Source organism: Podarcis cretensis (genome assembly GCF_951804945.1).
Source record: "Podarcis cretensis genome assembly, chromosome: 9".
Lineage (NCBI taxonomy): Eukaryota > Metazoa > Chordata > Lepidosauria > Squamata > Lacertidae > Podarcis > Podarcis cretensis.
Window position 1 is genome coordinate 78,306,799 of NC_137178.1, and position 16,666 is coordinate 78,323,464.

Genomic DNA, 16,666 nt, shown 5'->3' on the forward strand with positions numbered 1-16,666 from the left:
ATATGTGCAATCATGTCAACACAGCCGCTGTAGTTTTAACCCATTCATTCAGTCTTCTCCACATTTGGTGATCAATGAGTTAAGTGATTGCAAACAACAAAAAGTTCCTAAGTAGGTTAAGTTTCATTCTGAAGTGAAGAAAGCCAGCACAGAAAAATAGGTAACTGCGCTAGGCTTTTGCAGTAAAACAACCAAGAGTCTTGTGCCACCTTAGGACAATTATCCAGTCGGTTTAAAGCAACATTTGCAAACTCACCTTCAGGGAATTCCTGTCCTGCGATTTTTCTCACCATCCTTTACTTGCAGAGAGTCCTCCATGCTGAGCTCCAGAAGTGACTAAGTGACTGACAGATGGACTAATTTGCTGAGTATTGTGTGAGTTTTTCTATGCCCTTCACTTTCATAATCCCCAAAGATTCTAAATGAAAGGAAAGGGCAATATCACATGACCCATCTACAATAATTCTATCTGGCCAAAATAAAGTTACATCTTATAGACCAGTCAACTAAGACGGGTCTGAGATTGACCTTAATAATTAGAGATTAGCAAAAATGCCCACTGATTCAAAGCCCCAAAGAAACTGATGATGTTTGGGCCATGAAAAGAGACTCGCCTACAATGACTATTATGGGTTTTGCTAGAGTGGTTATGTCAGGGTTTGCAACCCACCACACTGTACAATGAATAATTTCCCCTTTTTAATGTTTGGTCATTTTTATAATGAAGTATAACTCTCATCTATTTAATAGCCTTTTGCTTTTTTGAGTGTACATAGCATGCTCTGATTTCATATAACTTCACTCTGAGGTGCTTGTATTTGCTTGAAATTGCCTATATACAAATTCCAGTCATGATGGCATATTATTATTATTATTATTATTATTATTATTACACAGACCAGCAGAGGCTCTCCAGAATTTCTGAAGGCAGCCCTGTTTAGGGAAGCTTTTAATGTTTAATAGACTATTGTATTTTAATATTCTGTTGGAGTGGCTGAGGAAACCCAGCCAGATGGGCAGGGTATAAATAATAAATTATTATTATAATTATTATTATTATTATTCAGACAGGGATCTCTAATAGCCCTACTGGAGATGCCAGGAACTGGATCTGGGACTTTCTGCATACAAAGCATGTGCTGAAGCAACCTTCCCCCACCCCTTTTGTCAGAGCTGCCCCTAGGTCCCAGCTCACGGAGGACCAACGCCAGGCTGTCGTTATGTACAAAAGACTTTATTGAAGTTCAGTTTCCATTTCAAAGCCGCAGCGCATAGCTCTACGTCTTAAACCCTAGACCGGCAAAGCTCTGTCTGAGTCTCCTCCCCTTCCACACCAGTTTAAGACTCTCGCCTTGCTCCACCTCTTCCTTAGCTCCTTCCTCCTCTGGGCCCTCCTGCCTGCTGGGGTTTCACCTTTTCTGGACTCTTCTGACGCTGACTCCCCTGATTCTTGCCCCTCCCTCCGGCGGGCTTTAGGACCTGGTTCCCTATCCGGGCTACCTGCTGTGCCGCTCGCCTGTACATTTGAACTTGGCGCGCGCACCCAGCCGGCAACCTTCCTCTTGACCGTTCCCTCGCTCTCCGATGGAGGCGTGGTCAACCCTAACTCATCTTCTCTCCCTCCTGGAGGAGACGCTGTCCCTGATACCTGGGATTCTTCCCCCCCACTGCGCTCTGGTGGGGAATCTGGTCCTGATCTCCAGCCGCTGCTCTGGGAGTCCCCGCTGGCCCCTTGCTTCTGGCGCGTCCCCCCTGGGACCCCCCTTGCCCTGGCCATCGGCACCTCCCTCTGGGAATCTTCCGATTCGCTGGAGAGGCTCATGGAATCTCTCGAGCTACTGTCATCTTCTCCTACGCTGCCCTCGGATTGCTCCCCCTCGCTCTCCATCTCCTCCCTTCCCTGTGCTCCCGCTCTTGCGTCCCTGACACCTTTTATCATTTTTCAGCTCAAATCAAAACCACCCTTCCTTTAATTGAGTATGTGTGTGTGGAAATACAGGAGTCCATCTCTTCCCCTGCCCCTTCCAAGGATGAAATACCACATTGAAATTGGAGCTGCAAAAAAAAATGCCATCAACTTCGCATCCTTTTCCTGCGTGAGGCAACTCGGAAGTGAACCGTAAAAAATACTGCACCATTTCTGATATTCTGTCTTATCAAGGCCCCTCCCCAAAGAGCTCTGGTAATGAAGGCATTCCCTGTTTCACCAGTCATAAAAGATAACCTCCTCTTTCTACTACCTGGAGCTTTCCCTTTATGGAGAACTGGGGTGGGTGGGGCTGTACAAACAACCCTCCAAAGCTCTGAAGTTGCTCCAAAGCAGCATGTTTTGCTTTGGAGCACTTTGGAGAAGACATGCTTAACTCTGCAGAAGACTTGCTGTGTTCAGGCATGAGCAAAGCCTCCCCCTGTATGACAACATACAGTATTGCTGACAAGAAGTTAGCCCTTTTGTTTTCGCCCAGATTTTGATCCACTTTCTATCATTCAGCTTTTTTGGAAGCATTTAAGCCAGAGGTCAGCAAACTTTTTCAGCAGGGGACTGGTCCACTGTCCCTCAGACCTTGTGGGGGGCAGGACTATATTTTATGAGGGGGGGGAGAACAAATTCCTATGCCCCACAAATAACCCAGAGATGCATTTTAAATAAAAGGACACATTCTGCTCATGTAAAAACATGCTGATTATCGGCCCGTCTGTGGGCCGGATTGAGAAGGCAATTGGGCCGGATCTGGCCCCCAGGCCTTAGGTTGCCTACCCATGATTTAAGCCATCTCCAGTAATTTAAAGCACACAATCTCCACCTTGTGATCAGGTGAGTGAAGGGTCCTGCTCTCTCTGTTACCTCACTGTGCCTGGCTCTGCAGTCTCCAAGGGCAGCGGGGGCCTCCAGGATTCGTGGAAACTCCAGGTGTGGTTTAGAACCCTGGTTGTGCAGGACTCTTCATTGTATGGCGAATCTTTGGTATCCCCACTGACTGCAGAAGCAACACAGAATTCCGGGAAGCTGCGTGATGGTGGGGTGAAAGTGGGGCCCTGCTAATGTTTGCCCTTCAAGCCCTGAAGAGGGTTTTCTTCATGCGCGTGATGTGCCATGGGACCTGGGAAAAGAAGCCCCGATTCCAGCAGTGTAACCAAAACCTCCTCCTTTAAATGAAAGAGACCCCATGCTCATTTTTCCAGGATACATTTGGCTTTCCTCCTCATCTTGCTCATTAGAAGCATAACAAGCTGATAAAACTTCTTGGGCCTCCTTCTCGCCTTCCTTTATCTTTAAGAGGACCTAAGTAGAGCTTTCACAGGACGAACTTTAATCTAATTGATTTCTTTACAGGCTCCTTGGCCCCCAGTTTGTTCTGCTTTATCAACAGCTACCTAAGGCTTTCTGCACTTTAGCCCATGTACCCCTTCTGAGTTTTAAGCAGCAGCCCAGCTTACATTTCTTCAGAACAGCCTTTATCTCTTAACTATTATTAGCCAAGGAAGATTTATGACATCTTCTTCATACAGAGATAAAAATCAATTAGTTGAAAAATCCTTAGCTTGTTAGCCAGAGTCAAAAACTCTAGCCGTTCTCTTGGATGTGTATAATTGTATTTTCCAGTTGACTGAGCATGTGCACAGGAAAACAGCAACAACGCGCAGCAGGGAACAGTCAGCTGATCCCAGGCTATTCAAGTTCGTTGCCGCAGGCCAGCTTTCTAAAGAAGCTGGAGTTGGGGGCTGGGGCCAGGGGAGCCCCAGAATTCCCCCCTCCCAATCCCCTAGGGTAATTTACACCCATCTTAAACATGTATGTTTGTCTGAAGTCTCTTTCACTGGCATGGTAATCCCATTACTGACAAATGAAGATGTAATCACAGTTTATTCACAATGTTTGAAAGATTTATCCCTTTTGAAGGAGAGCAGGAGAAGTGAGTACAATTGGCGGCAACTGACTCCTGAAACTCCTACTGGGACATTTGCAAGGCAAAAATGATCCAGATTGTGAGCAGACCAAGATGCATTTAAAACGGATCTCTCTCTGAGACAGATGCTTTTCGCATTTCACACGGCCTTCAGTGCCAGTTTTCATAAACAGAAACCAGTTCTTGTTGGGCTGTAAGTGACTTTTCCCTCTTAGAATCCCTTGCATGCATTGTTGCTTTGTAGGAGAAAGCATGCACTCCCCCCTCCCCAGAAAATCTGAGGAGGCAGCCGTCTCATTTGACAGAATTTGAGTGCCATCCAGAACGGCAGAGTAGGAGACAGGAGATCTGGCCTTCTCAGATGCTACACAGGTATTTGCAACAAAAGATCCTTCAGAAGTTTCACATTTTCCAAGAACAGGGAAAGGGAGAGCAGGGCCCTGCACACTTTGCCCACGTGACATTGGCGTGTTTTGCGGAAGGTTGGAAGAGAGGACCTATAAGCTTTCTGCTGAATGCATGCAGGTTCCTTCATGTGATCAAGAACCCTGATGCAACTGAAGCCCTTGATCACATGAAGTAGTATATGCACATATCCCCCCGCCCCCTGTCCTGATCTCCCATCCAATGCACAAAGACAGTGAAGTGGGGTGGAGGCAGTGGAGACAGGCAGACTGACAATGACACCGATGGGTGCTGCCCGTCTCCTACCTGGAATGTGCAGAGGATAATTTCTGAAGGGGGCTTCAGTTTACTCTGCACCCCCATGTGCTTCCACCACTGGTCTAGGAAGCAGTGTGTGCATAATGTCACCCATAATACACACATCCACCCTCTAATGAAATACTGTTGCTTTGATGAAACCCCGCAAACCAGCTTTGATCTGAATTGAAAAAAATGACCTGGCTGCTTTTTAAGCAGGTAATGTGTACACAACCTGAGCTCTGTAAGGAGATTTGGGGGGGGGGGTCAGAGAGATGGTGGAAGAGAAAGAGGGAAAGGAGGAAAGAAAGAAGGTAAGTGAGATACAGAAGCAAAAGAAAAAAGAATGAAAGAACAGTCGGGGAAGGTGGGAATTCAGATCAGAAAGAGAAAAGGTGGTGTGATTCAGTGTGAAAGTGGGGAAAGTCTGCCTTTGTGTTTTTGTTTGTTTGTTTCACTTATATTCTACCTCTAGTCCATGGGGCGTAGGGCAACATATGTTCCCCCATTTTGTAGTCATAATGGCAGGGCACCTGATAACCAATAATTGGCCCCAGATGAACTTCATGGTTGAGTGGGATTTGAAACATGGTCTCCCACAATAACCACTACATCACATTGGCAGTGTGTGTGTGTGTGTGTGTGTGTGTGAGAGAGAGAGAGAGAGAGAGAGAGAGAATGAATACTTCATATTCTTGAATGTTAGGTTTTGAATGGAGTTGTGTTCTGTCCATTATTCACTTAGCCTGTACTATGTGGATTCACCAACTTTCTTGAATGATCCACTAAACTGCATCAGTTTTGAGCCCACACATTCATTGATTATCCTGCGGCTGTACTTGCCTATTTGAGTAATGCACTTTTAATCCTTGATTTCTCTTTCCAACACAGTTGGAGGCTGATTTGTGTTGGCCCTGTCCTCTAGAACATTTGTGAAACTTGAAGGCAATGCACTATGTCTGTATACAAAAGCGGTAGCTGTTAATACCATGAATCAAAGGCACTTGCTCTGGGCTTTGCCCTTTTACCACTGTGTTCTGTAGTTGCATCTGCGAAGAAAACATACAGTTTAGGGACACGTCAACACTTAAGATGAATGTGCAATATTTATGCAGTGCTGATGAGCAATTATATTCACATAAACCAATGGCATTTCTTTTGCAGTTTATTTTGAATAAAAATTGTGGTGCCCATAACAGGATTGAGTACTCCAGGTGTGTTCTGAGTCTGACCAAGAAAGAACAGAGTGGTATCATGACTTCCCTTGATCTGAATTCTATATTTGTGTTGATGTAGCCTAACAGCATAAGGTTTTTTGCTGCTGCATCACACTGTTGTCTCAGTAAGCTTGTGGTCTACTAAGACCCCTAGATCCTGCTGGCAAGCCAGATGTCCCCCATCTTATATCTGTGCAGCTGGTTCTTCCTGTCTAAGTGTAGAACCTTACATTTGTCCCTACTGAAATTCATTTTGTCAGTTTTGGCCCAGTTTTCCAATCTGTTAAGGTCATCTTGAATCCTGGTTTGGTCTTCTGCAGCATTAGCTGCCCCACCCAGTTTAGTGTTTTCTGCAAAGTAGATGACCATCACCTCAATTCCTTCATCCAAGTCATTTATACACTCTTGGAGGTGAGTTCTAGTGGACCTTAAAAGAACGTAAAAGAAACAGCCAATCAGTGAAAGAGGTAAGAGTGGAAAGATCGGGAACCTTTGGAGTAGTTAAGGAACAGGACAAGGGTAGAACCTTTGGTCCCTAGTAAAAAGTCTGTTAGGAGGGTGAGATTGGTGCCTGGCCTACATGCTTGGCCCTTGCCTCTTCTGGAAATATATGATGGCTCCTCTTCTTTCTCTCTCACTTCCCCTGGACTCCTGCAACTGCAGCAATCTTGCCTCTTGATTTAGTCTCCAAATTCAACTTGTCTTGGACTGAAAACAAGAATTTCAGCATGTCCAGTTTGTCATTACTGCAGGAAATAGTGCAGAGAAATGAACCACCAACACACAATCTGACAGAATTTGCCCAGAACCGTTCAAGGTTCAGAAGGCATCCTGGTTGTACTTAATTGGAAACATCCCAAAGTGAATCATGTGCATGTAATAGAATATTTCTTTCAGGTACAACTGCAGGTCATGAATTGCCTGCATTCTGCTTAGTGAGTCACAAAAGGCCCTTGACCACATTACTGGTCTCCATCTTCAAGGCCAAGACAGTAAATGGAAACACAGCTAGCCAAGTACCTATGAAATCATTCTCACCTTTCCTTGCCAACAACCACTAATCTAGCACAATAGGCTTGATTCCGTGAAAATTCATTCATTCAATTTCAGAACTTAAGCCTTTTACAACATGTCCAAATTGGCTCTGAAAGAATTTTGCAATATATAAAGATATAAAACTATAACATACTAAGACCGCAATCCTACAAATTCTTACTTAGGAGCAGGGTTCACAGCTTGGCCGCATCTCAAAGCCATTTAAGACATTTAAGGGGATCTAGAAGGTTTAGCCTCCTTCTAAGTATCTCAGAGGAAAGGCATTAGATCTCAGACTGAGGATCCAGAATCAAGGGCTAAGCAGTTTTCCAGCTGGCTTGATAAGAGCTTGTTAGTGGCCTTACAGCCATGCAGATGAAGCAAACTCTGCCCTCCCCACTAGGTGCTGTCACTTGCCTTCACCAGAGCCTCAGCATCCAACAAGGTTATCCATTGTTTTGTCAGGATCACTTTTTATCTCCCAGGTTCTCAGTGAATATTGGGGTTCAAGGCGTATAAGTCTTTAGACGAGACCTGCCATGGCCATGTTTCCCCTTTGTAAAAAAGTCAGCACTATTTCTGACAAAGGGAGCTTCCAGTAACATAAAACTTGGGTTCAGAATTTTGAACCATCCACAATCTCTTCTTAATCTATCAGTTAAATGGGCTATGCCCATATATACACTGGGCAACACCTTTCCAATAATTTCCTCCATTTAAAATAACTGGCTGTAAAGGACTAACCTTGGATGAATTACATAAGAGGCCTAGAAGGGGGGGGGTGCAGGGGACATGACAATTATGGGAGTTTTAGCTTTTTGTCTTTGATATGTATGAATGTCTGAAGTGCTTCCCTTATTCAGCTGCAGGTCAGGATAAATTACACCACTCTAAAACTGGTAACTGGATCAGCATCTGGCCCACAAGCCATTAGTCAATGAAAAGGATCTGTTCCCTAAGTACTTAATTTCTATAAAATGGCACCCCGTGCTATTACAAGGATCCTATTTAGAGACAGGCTCTGAAGTAGATCAAAGACAGAGCTACTGGAATGGCTTTTTGAACGTATGTGTGACTATAAAATATTTTGAATGGCTGACAATATTTGCAATCAGCACTGTAAAGTTTTGTGATACTTAATGCCTGCAGATGTTACGTGGCTCAGCGCATTGCTGTTGGCCCAAATTACCAGTTATAAACCCAAGGGAGTATCAGGTTACTAATGCAACTGGTTACTGGATCAGTCTGACGTGTCGTCAGGAAAGACTGGCATTGTAAAATGGAAACTTAGTTCTCCATAGAGATGTGCAAATCAGTGCTCAGCATGCTGGCACTGAGAGTGATGCTACATTTGTTCCAATATAAGGGGGGGGGGGACTTCATGTGGGATGAACTCATGGGAAGACATGTAAACACCCTGAAAGCAAAACAGGATGTATGCAGAATGAATGTTCATTGTCAGAAAAGACCAGGCTTAGTCTAACCACCATGTAAACTTCATGCAAACAAATCTGTATGAATGCTGAATAAACAGGTCATCTAGAGGAGACCTTTCTTGCCTCTAGCTATGCTCTTGGCCCCCTCCAATCTGCCTTCCACCCTCCACTCACCATGGCACTGAAGCTATCCTCCCCCAAATCACTGATGATCTTCGCACACATAAATCCAAATGTCTCTGCTCAGTCCCCATCCTCGACTTCTCTGCTGCCTTCAATACAGTTTATTCCTTGCTTGATTCCCCTTATGCCCTCCACCTCTGGAGTTTCATCTTCAGTAGGTTCTTCCACTGTAGACCCTCTATATGCACCACAGGTTATGGGTTTTGAATGAGATAAAACTTTGATACTTGGAGACTCATGCAGAAGTTGAACAAATAAGAAAGATTTATCATATAGGACAAAGTTGGTCAAGCAAATGATTTGTCAAGAGATCAACTTCTTTTAGGAAACAGTTAACTTATTAATAATCATACTAAAACCAGTGGATATTACAGGCTTCTAAACAAGGTAGTAAACACACAGCTTGCTTCTTTTAATTTTCAGTTGCTTATTTTTAGTTATTAGTCTTCAGTTAGATATTACAGGTTTCTAGACTAGTTGGTAAATGCTTAGCTTATTTCAAGTTATTTCACTTCAGTTCCTTAACTTAATCGTTGCATAAGTGTTACAGCTTAATACTTTGGTTCTTAACCAAGGTAGCACTTTCTGCCAGTTTCCCAACCTTCTAGCAGTCACACTCCAGAGGTACTTCATCATCAAATGTTTATTCGGCTTTACGCCCATCATGAAACGCAACACAACAAAACAAATCAAATAAAACAGCGGACTCGTACAAGCCACAAATAGTATAGCACAGTTCACAACTCACAAGGACAAATATTAGCCATTAATAAGAAAAGTTTAAGATTAAGATTAATATATATATATATATATATATATATATATATATATATATATATTGCACTACACTAAAATCAATATCTGATATCATTATAGAAAATTCTTATAGCTATCAATAATCAGCTAACATTCCATTCCGTCTCTTATACGAGAGGATGGCTGTTAGGAATTTAGCAACCTGTAGGGTAATATAAGGATCCACATCTTGAAGAACCCAGGCAAGTTGTAAGTCTACTGGTTTGTCAGCCATAGGCTGGATTATGGAGTTTAGTATACTAGCACGGGCTGAACTGTACAAAGGGCAGATAAACATAACATGATGTAGAGATTCAGATGTTTTCATTTCACAAGCACACATTGAAGGGACTTGGCCCTTAGTGAATTTATGTCTCAGCACGTTTGTTGGAAAGACATTGAACCTAGCTCTAATGAAGGCATATCGGTGAGACGCGGCCATAAGCGATGTTAAGTAGGACGGAGCGCGGTAGATAGGGGTTATGCCGAAATTTAACGGCGAGCAGGCTCCACCACCAGCTACGAAATTTTGGTATAGCTCCGCATCATCCAGCCTTTGATTTATACACCTTTTTGCCACATTTAGATCCAGTTTGAACAATTCAGTGGGCGAGATCTCATAGGACAGCAATTTGGCATGAATTTTTCCTGACCACAAATTTGTGAAGTCATCTCGCCACATGCATTGAATGAGATAGTGGTTCGGGAGTTTATGCCATAGGGATATCCAATAAATCAAAACTCTCCTCCATATAACTAACTCCACTGAGGGGATCTTCATTCTAAGCGAATAGCCGCATTACTTACGCATGTTGGTAGTTTTAAAAGTCGGCGTAAGAAGTGGCTTTGAAGTGACTCTAATGGTGAGAGGTTTGCAAAGGCAGCCCATAAAGGTGCAGCATAGGCCATTGTGGCCATCACTTTGATGCTATACTCACTTTCAGGGCCGCAGGGATGAATAAGGCCCCCTCAGAGTAGAAAAAACGAAGGAGGGAGTGTGATAGGGCTATTGTCTTGTTTTGAAGATATTCAACATGCGCTTTCCACCCTAAATTATATTGAAAATAAATTCCTAAATATTTAAATTTGTGTACTTGTTCGATTTTCGTTCCCTCCAGTTTCCATGAATAAAGTTTGCGACTCCTTGAAAATATCAGTACTTTGGACTTGGTGTGGTTGATAGACAGATGATTAGAATGGCAATATGTCGCAAAAATCTTTAGTGCCCTCCTTAAACCCACTCTGGAGTAAGAGAGTAGTACAGCATCATCTGCGTAGAGAAGTAAAGGACAACGGTAATCTGCTATACAAGGGGTGTGGATAAATTTTTGTGAGATGGCTAATGGGTTCCTCATATCACTGATAAATAAGTTAAAAAGCAGCGGCGCTCCCAGAGGTACTTATAGCAGCACAATAACAACACACCCAGGGGGTCACCACACTCCTCTTGACTGGATTTGGATTCTTCTCTTTCTAGAAGAGCTCTCCCCTTCTGACTGAAATGAGACCCAAGTAGACTGTATCCTCCCAGCTCTACTTCTCCTTGCTCAAACCCAGCCCTCCAGTTAACTCCTGGCTTAATACTCTCACAAGACACTAAACACTGCCTTTCTATCTAAGGTCAGAGACACTTTTTTCTACCTGTAGATATTTTCCTCAGAGTGGATGTTGCACATAGATCAGAACCCGCTCTCTAATTATTTTCTCCCTGCTGCTCTCTCAGACGTTCCCAAACTTTTTTGGCCTACCGCCCCCTTTTCAGAAAAAGAATTACTAAGCACAATTACTGACCCCCCAGTGACTGCTTCATCTGTCCATCACAGTTTGCTTCCTAGCTGCCCAATCATTCTTTCAGTTTCTCCTCATGGGGAGTCCTTCCTCACAGTGGCGTAGTGTGGGGGGTGCAGGGGGGGCCGGCCGCACCGGGCGCAACATCTGGGGGTTAGGGGTAGGGTTAGGGGGCGCAAATCCAGGGTTAGGGGGCGCAAATTACTTGCCTTGCCCCGGGTGCTGACAATCCACGCTACGCCACTGCTTCCTCACTTTCCCTCTCTCTCTTTGATCCTCTGTGATTTTCTTTCTGTCCGTTTCCTACTGTCTAATCTCATCACAGCCTGTGACACCCAACTCTTCTCTTGCCTTGCTCCACTCCTCCATTTCCAAGAGTCTCTCTGATCTTCCCCCTTCAGTGCTTCTTCATCATCTCAAGCTGAATACAGTGGTACTTTGGTTTACAACCATGATCCGTTCCAGAGGTCCATTTGTAAACCAAAACAGGTTGTAATCCAAGGCGCACTTTCACCAATGGGGCCTCCCAAAAAAATTTGTTTGTGATTCAAAAAAGGGGCTATAATCCAAAAAAAGGTTGCAAACTGGGACACACACTTCTGGGTTTGACGTGTTTGTGATCCAAAACGTATGTGTCAGAGCTGCCCCTAGGTCCCAGCTCACAGAGGACCAACGCCAGGCTGTCGTTATGTACAAAAGTCTTTATTGAAGTTCAGTTTCCATTTCAAAGCCGCAGCGCGCAGTTCTACGTCTTAAACCCTAGACCGGTGAAGTCCCGTCTGAGTCTCCTCCCCTCTGACACCAGTTTAAGATCCTAGCCCTGCTCCACCTTTTCCGCTGCTCTCTCCTCCTCTGGGTCCTCCTGCCCGCTGGGGCATTCCCCTTTCTGGACTCTTCTGACGCTGAGTCGCTTAACTCCTCCCCCTCCCTCCGGCGGGCTTTAGGACCCGGTTCCCAATCCTCATTCTCTACTGTCCCGCGCTCCTGTACATTTGAACTTGCCTCTCGCGCCAACCCAGTGACCTTCCTCCTGACCGTTACACTACTTCTGTCACTGCTTCCCTCTTCCGGGATACTGGCCGGATCTGACCTCCCCTCCGTTGTCTGACTCTCCGATGGAGGCGTGGTCAGCCCTGCCTTATCTTCTCTCCCTGGTGGGGAATCCACTGGCCCCGATACCTGGGACTCTTCCCCCCCACTATGCTCTGGTGGGGAAGCTGGTCCTGATTTCCAACTGCTGCTCTGGGAGTCCCTGCTGCCCCCTTGCTCCTGGGGCGTTCCCCTTGGGAACCCCCTTCCCCTGGCCACTGGCGCCCCCTTCTGTGAATCTTCCGATTCGCTGGAGAGGCTCATGGAATCCCTCGGGCCACTGTCATCTTCTCCTACGCTGCCCTCAGATTCTTCCCCTTCGCTCTCCATCTCCCCTCTTCCCTGTGCTTCTGCTCCTGAGCCCCTGACAGTATGCAAACCAAGGTACCACTGTATGTCCAAGACTAAACCTCATATTTCCCCCTGAACCCCTCCTGTTTCTTATATTCTTCATAGTCATTGAAAAAATTACCAACAGCAACCCTAAATCCATACATTTGCTACCTTTCTGCCTTCCCCATTCATCATCCTCTAGTGGCTTTAGTTTAAAGTTTTCCCCAAAGGCTTCTGTCCCCCTTCCTTCCTTCCTTCCTTCCTTCCTTCCTTCCTTCCTTCCTTCCTCCTTCCCAGAGGCAAGGCAGGGCTTCTCCATGGCTGCAGGAAAACAAATTGCTTCAACTGCAAGGTAGCAAAGGGCAAGGCTGCCTCTCTTGTTCCCTTCTGCCTCCTCTTCATTTTCAATTTTTTGAGGGGAAGGGTGTGGAAGGAGAAACTGTGCACCAAGCAGAATATCTCCACCTCCCACACCTCTGTTTGTATTTTCAGAAGCCGTGTACAATTTATCCAATTAAGCAAATGCATTAAGGGGCATAACAGACGGCTCTTCGGCTGGACGATTGCAGTGACTTTCACCAACCTTCTAATATCAACAAGCCTCCATAAACCGTTAGCAGATTTATGCCTTAGTAAGAATCAATCTATTACTTTCAGCTGTAAATCTCATGTGCTTTGGACACGAAGTGAATTTTAATAAAAATCATATAAGAAACTAGACTCACAAGGCCATGTTTCACAGGCCTGCCAGCATTTGAAACCAATTAATAGAGGCATTGGCAGTGAGCAGAGGGGAGGCAACAAAAACATATCTTTTAGCTCCTGGTGAAACACATGGACATAGCAAAAGTCATCTGAAGAATAAATTGCAGGGGAGGGAGTTCTTTCAACCTCAGGATCCAAGTATCTTTCTTTAAGCATTTTTGCGGTAGGGAAATCTAATTTTCCCAGCAATACTTTATTGCTGTGGCTCCCAGTTATTGTTTCGATCACAATAGTGGGTGGAAATGTTCTGCACCTTGAGCTTAGCCTGGCAGCTAATTGGCAGCTAGTGAAATTCTTTCAGAAGCTGGTGAATATTGGTGGCACTATTTCTCCCCAATGCACCAGCTGAAGCTTCCAGGCCATTCTCAGGGGCAGCTCCACAAACAGTGCATTGCAGTAGTCTAGCCCGACAGTGCATGGACATCAGTGATCAGGCTATCCAGCCCAGAAATGGACAAACCTGCCTTCTAGCTGAAGTTCGTAAAAGGCACTCATAGTCATTGAGGTCACCTGTCTATTGACAGAGATATCTGCTCCTTCAGGGGGAGAATGACACCATCCAAAGCAAGCTGTTGACCAGCTCTCAGGCATGGGAGCCATCAACACTTTTAGCTTGTCAGGATCCAGCATCAGTTTGCTGGCTCTTATCCAGCCCACCACTGCGAGTCCAGGGCTGGCATGACCTCTTCTGACGCAGATATTGCACAGAAATAAAGCTGGGTATCCTTAGCGCATTGGTCTCACCACAGATCTCCTAATGCGCTCATATGTCATGTGGTCATACCACAGACTAACAGAAAAAAGGGCCGCCTAAAGCTACTCACTGAATTCAGGGCAAAGGTGAAACTGTAGTCCAATTTTCCTGCCACAGGATTTTGGCAGTGACACAGCACCAACTGTCTCCATCGAAAAGGACTCAGTTCTCCAGAACCCTCCAGAATCTGAAAGAAAGAAAACACATATCTGAGATGTTTTGTATTAGTTTACAGCTGTTCACTTGTAACTTCAAGTATTACTTCATAACTTTATTGACTTCTTCAGAGTTAGTTATGGTGTGCAATTATGCATGTAAAAGACCCTTCATTATCTCAGAACTCAGTTATTTTTGACTAACAGCAATAAGATGTAACACAGTTAAATAACAAGACTGTGGGATGAGGGAAGCAAAGAGGAATTGTAAATATAATCCCAATAATTGTATTGGAGGCCAGGATTTATAATTACTAAATGTGTGATAACGGCTTCCTAAATGCCCATGCTCTTTAAACAACCTAATTTATAATTTAAAAAGCTGACAATCCTTAAAGTGTTTTACTTTATCTTGTCTGGAATAATGGAAGAGTAAGTTATTGAAAACCTTTATTTTTCATTAGCCTTAAATTCAGCGACAATTAATGTGCCCAATTTGATTATAAACTGCACAAATTAAACAATAAAGAGCTGTCTAATGAGAAATTAATTATGAGGAACAGAAGAGGAGCTGGGCTGGATAAAAGTAATAAGTTATGGCCGATGGCAGATGTGTCAGCTTTTAAAGGAGACAAAGGGCTTTTTCCTCCATGTGTGCTGGTGCTGATATGGCTCATCACAGATCAGTAGATCCAGAAGCCGTAACAGCACAGTAATTGAAACTGCCAAAATCAATAGCACTGACAACCTTAATTAAATTAAATATGTCTCTGATGAGCTCCAACAGCATGGCAGCGGACCACTTGACCCTTTCTCCCAGGCTTCCTTGACGGGATTCAGCACACTGCGTGATGGATTCCACCCCCCGAGGACATTTGGAGCACTCCAGCTACTATTGGAAATTGCTCCAGGAGTAATGGCCTTCCCGGTGGAACAAGGGTTTTTGACTTACAATGTGCAGTGCAAGGGGCGGAGGGGGGGGGAGCACAGTTTCTTTCTACAGCCACCATTGGACTGGGGTGGCAGAAGAATCCTCAGCTGAACTGATCTTCTCCCCCTCACTTTTTAAGCCATGCTAAACAGTCTTGCTAGATGCTTGCTAGAAAATCAGCTCACAATCTCTCAGGCAAGCGAAGCGCTGTGGAGTGGTGGAAAGAGTGCTGGACTTTGGCTGGGGCCTGGGGCCACCAATACGCTAGTGCCCAACTTTGTCTCTCCTTTCCATCTGCATCTGAGGAGGCTGTTTCTGTGCTAAGCCAGTATCCATCAGTAATGGACTGGATTGTGGAGAACAAATTGAAGCTGAATTCAGACAAGACAGGGGTGCGCCTAATCAGTCAAAAAGCAGATCAAAGAACAGGGATTCAACCCATACTGGATGGGGTTCCTCTCCTCCTGAAAACTCATGTTATTCCTCTTGCGTGTACTCCGAGATTCAATGCTTAGTCTAGACACCCAAGTTTCCATGGTGGCTTGGAGAGAATTTACCCATCTGCAGTAAAACTTAGTGCACCAGCTGCACCTGTTCCTAGAGATGTCTGATGTGACCACACTGATATATGCCATAGAATCACAGAATTGTAGAGCTGGAATGGACCCCCCAGGGTCATCTAGTCCAGCCCCCTGCAATGCAATGTGGGGCTCAAACCCTTGACTCTGAGATTAAGAGTCTCATGATCTTCCAACTGAGCTATTCCAGCAGCCTTGGTTGCATCATGTTGGGATTACTGTAACACACTTTACATGGAACTTCCTTTGGAAAGTGTTTGGAAACCTCAGCAGGTCTGAGATGCTGCAGCCAGGTTGCTGACTGGAGCCAGTTATAGGAAGAACAGAAATGCCTTGTTGCAATAGCTCCACTGGCTAATTCTCCATTTCCGGGCAAGATTCACAGCACTGGTTTTGACTTACAAAACCCTATACAGCTTAGATCCAGACATCTGAAGGACCATACCTCTCTACATGAGCATTCCCAGGTTCTGATATCTTTTGGGTAAACCTCTCTCTCAGTCCCACCACCCTCGTAGGCACGCCTGAATAGGACACAAGAGAGAACCACATTATGGCATTCATGATTGCTCAACCCAACTTACCTGACAGGCTTGTTGTGCTGACACAATAGGGAAAGGGATCTTAGAGTAACATGGGATCGGGTGTAATTTACAAACCAACTTTCCTCCATGAATGGTCCTTGGAGGCCACTCCTAAGGCCCCAGCCTGAGTAAGGAAGACGGCCAACGTCCAAAGTCCTCTGGAATTGCAGAGTTGGAAGGGACCCCCAAGAGTCATCTAGTCCAACCCCCTGAAATGCAGGAATCTCAACTAAATCATCCATGACAGATGGCCATCTGACCTCTGCTTACAAACCTCCAAAGAAGATGAGTCCACAACCTCCTGAGGGAGTCTGTTCCACTGCCAAAGAGCTCTTACTGTCAGAAAGTTATTCCCGATGTTAAGTCAGAATCTTCTTTCTTGTAACTTGAAGCCATTGGTTCGAGTCTTACCC

General features: G+C 44.8%; 1 long non-coding RNA gene across 1 annotated transcript; it reads right to left on the reverse strand.

Annotated features, from left to right (window-relative positions):
• Nucleotides 1-5,805: 5,805 nt before the first annotated feature.
• On the reverse strand, nucleotides 5,806-16,274 carry LOC307224714. Its single transcript, XR_013842713.1, has 3 exons — nucleotides 16,115-16,274; nucleotides 14,076-14,192; nucleotides 5,806-6,535 (listed from the first exon to the last, which is right to left on the reverse strand). It is a non-coding gene; the product is annotated as an uncharacterized lncRNA (long non-coding RNA).
• Between the last annotated feature and the right edge of the window lie 392 nt (nucleotides 16,275-16,666).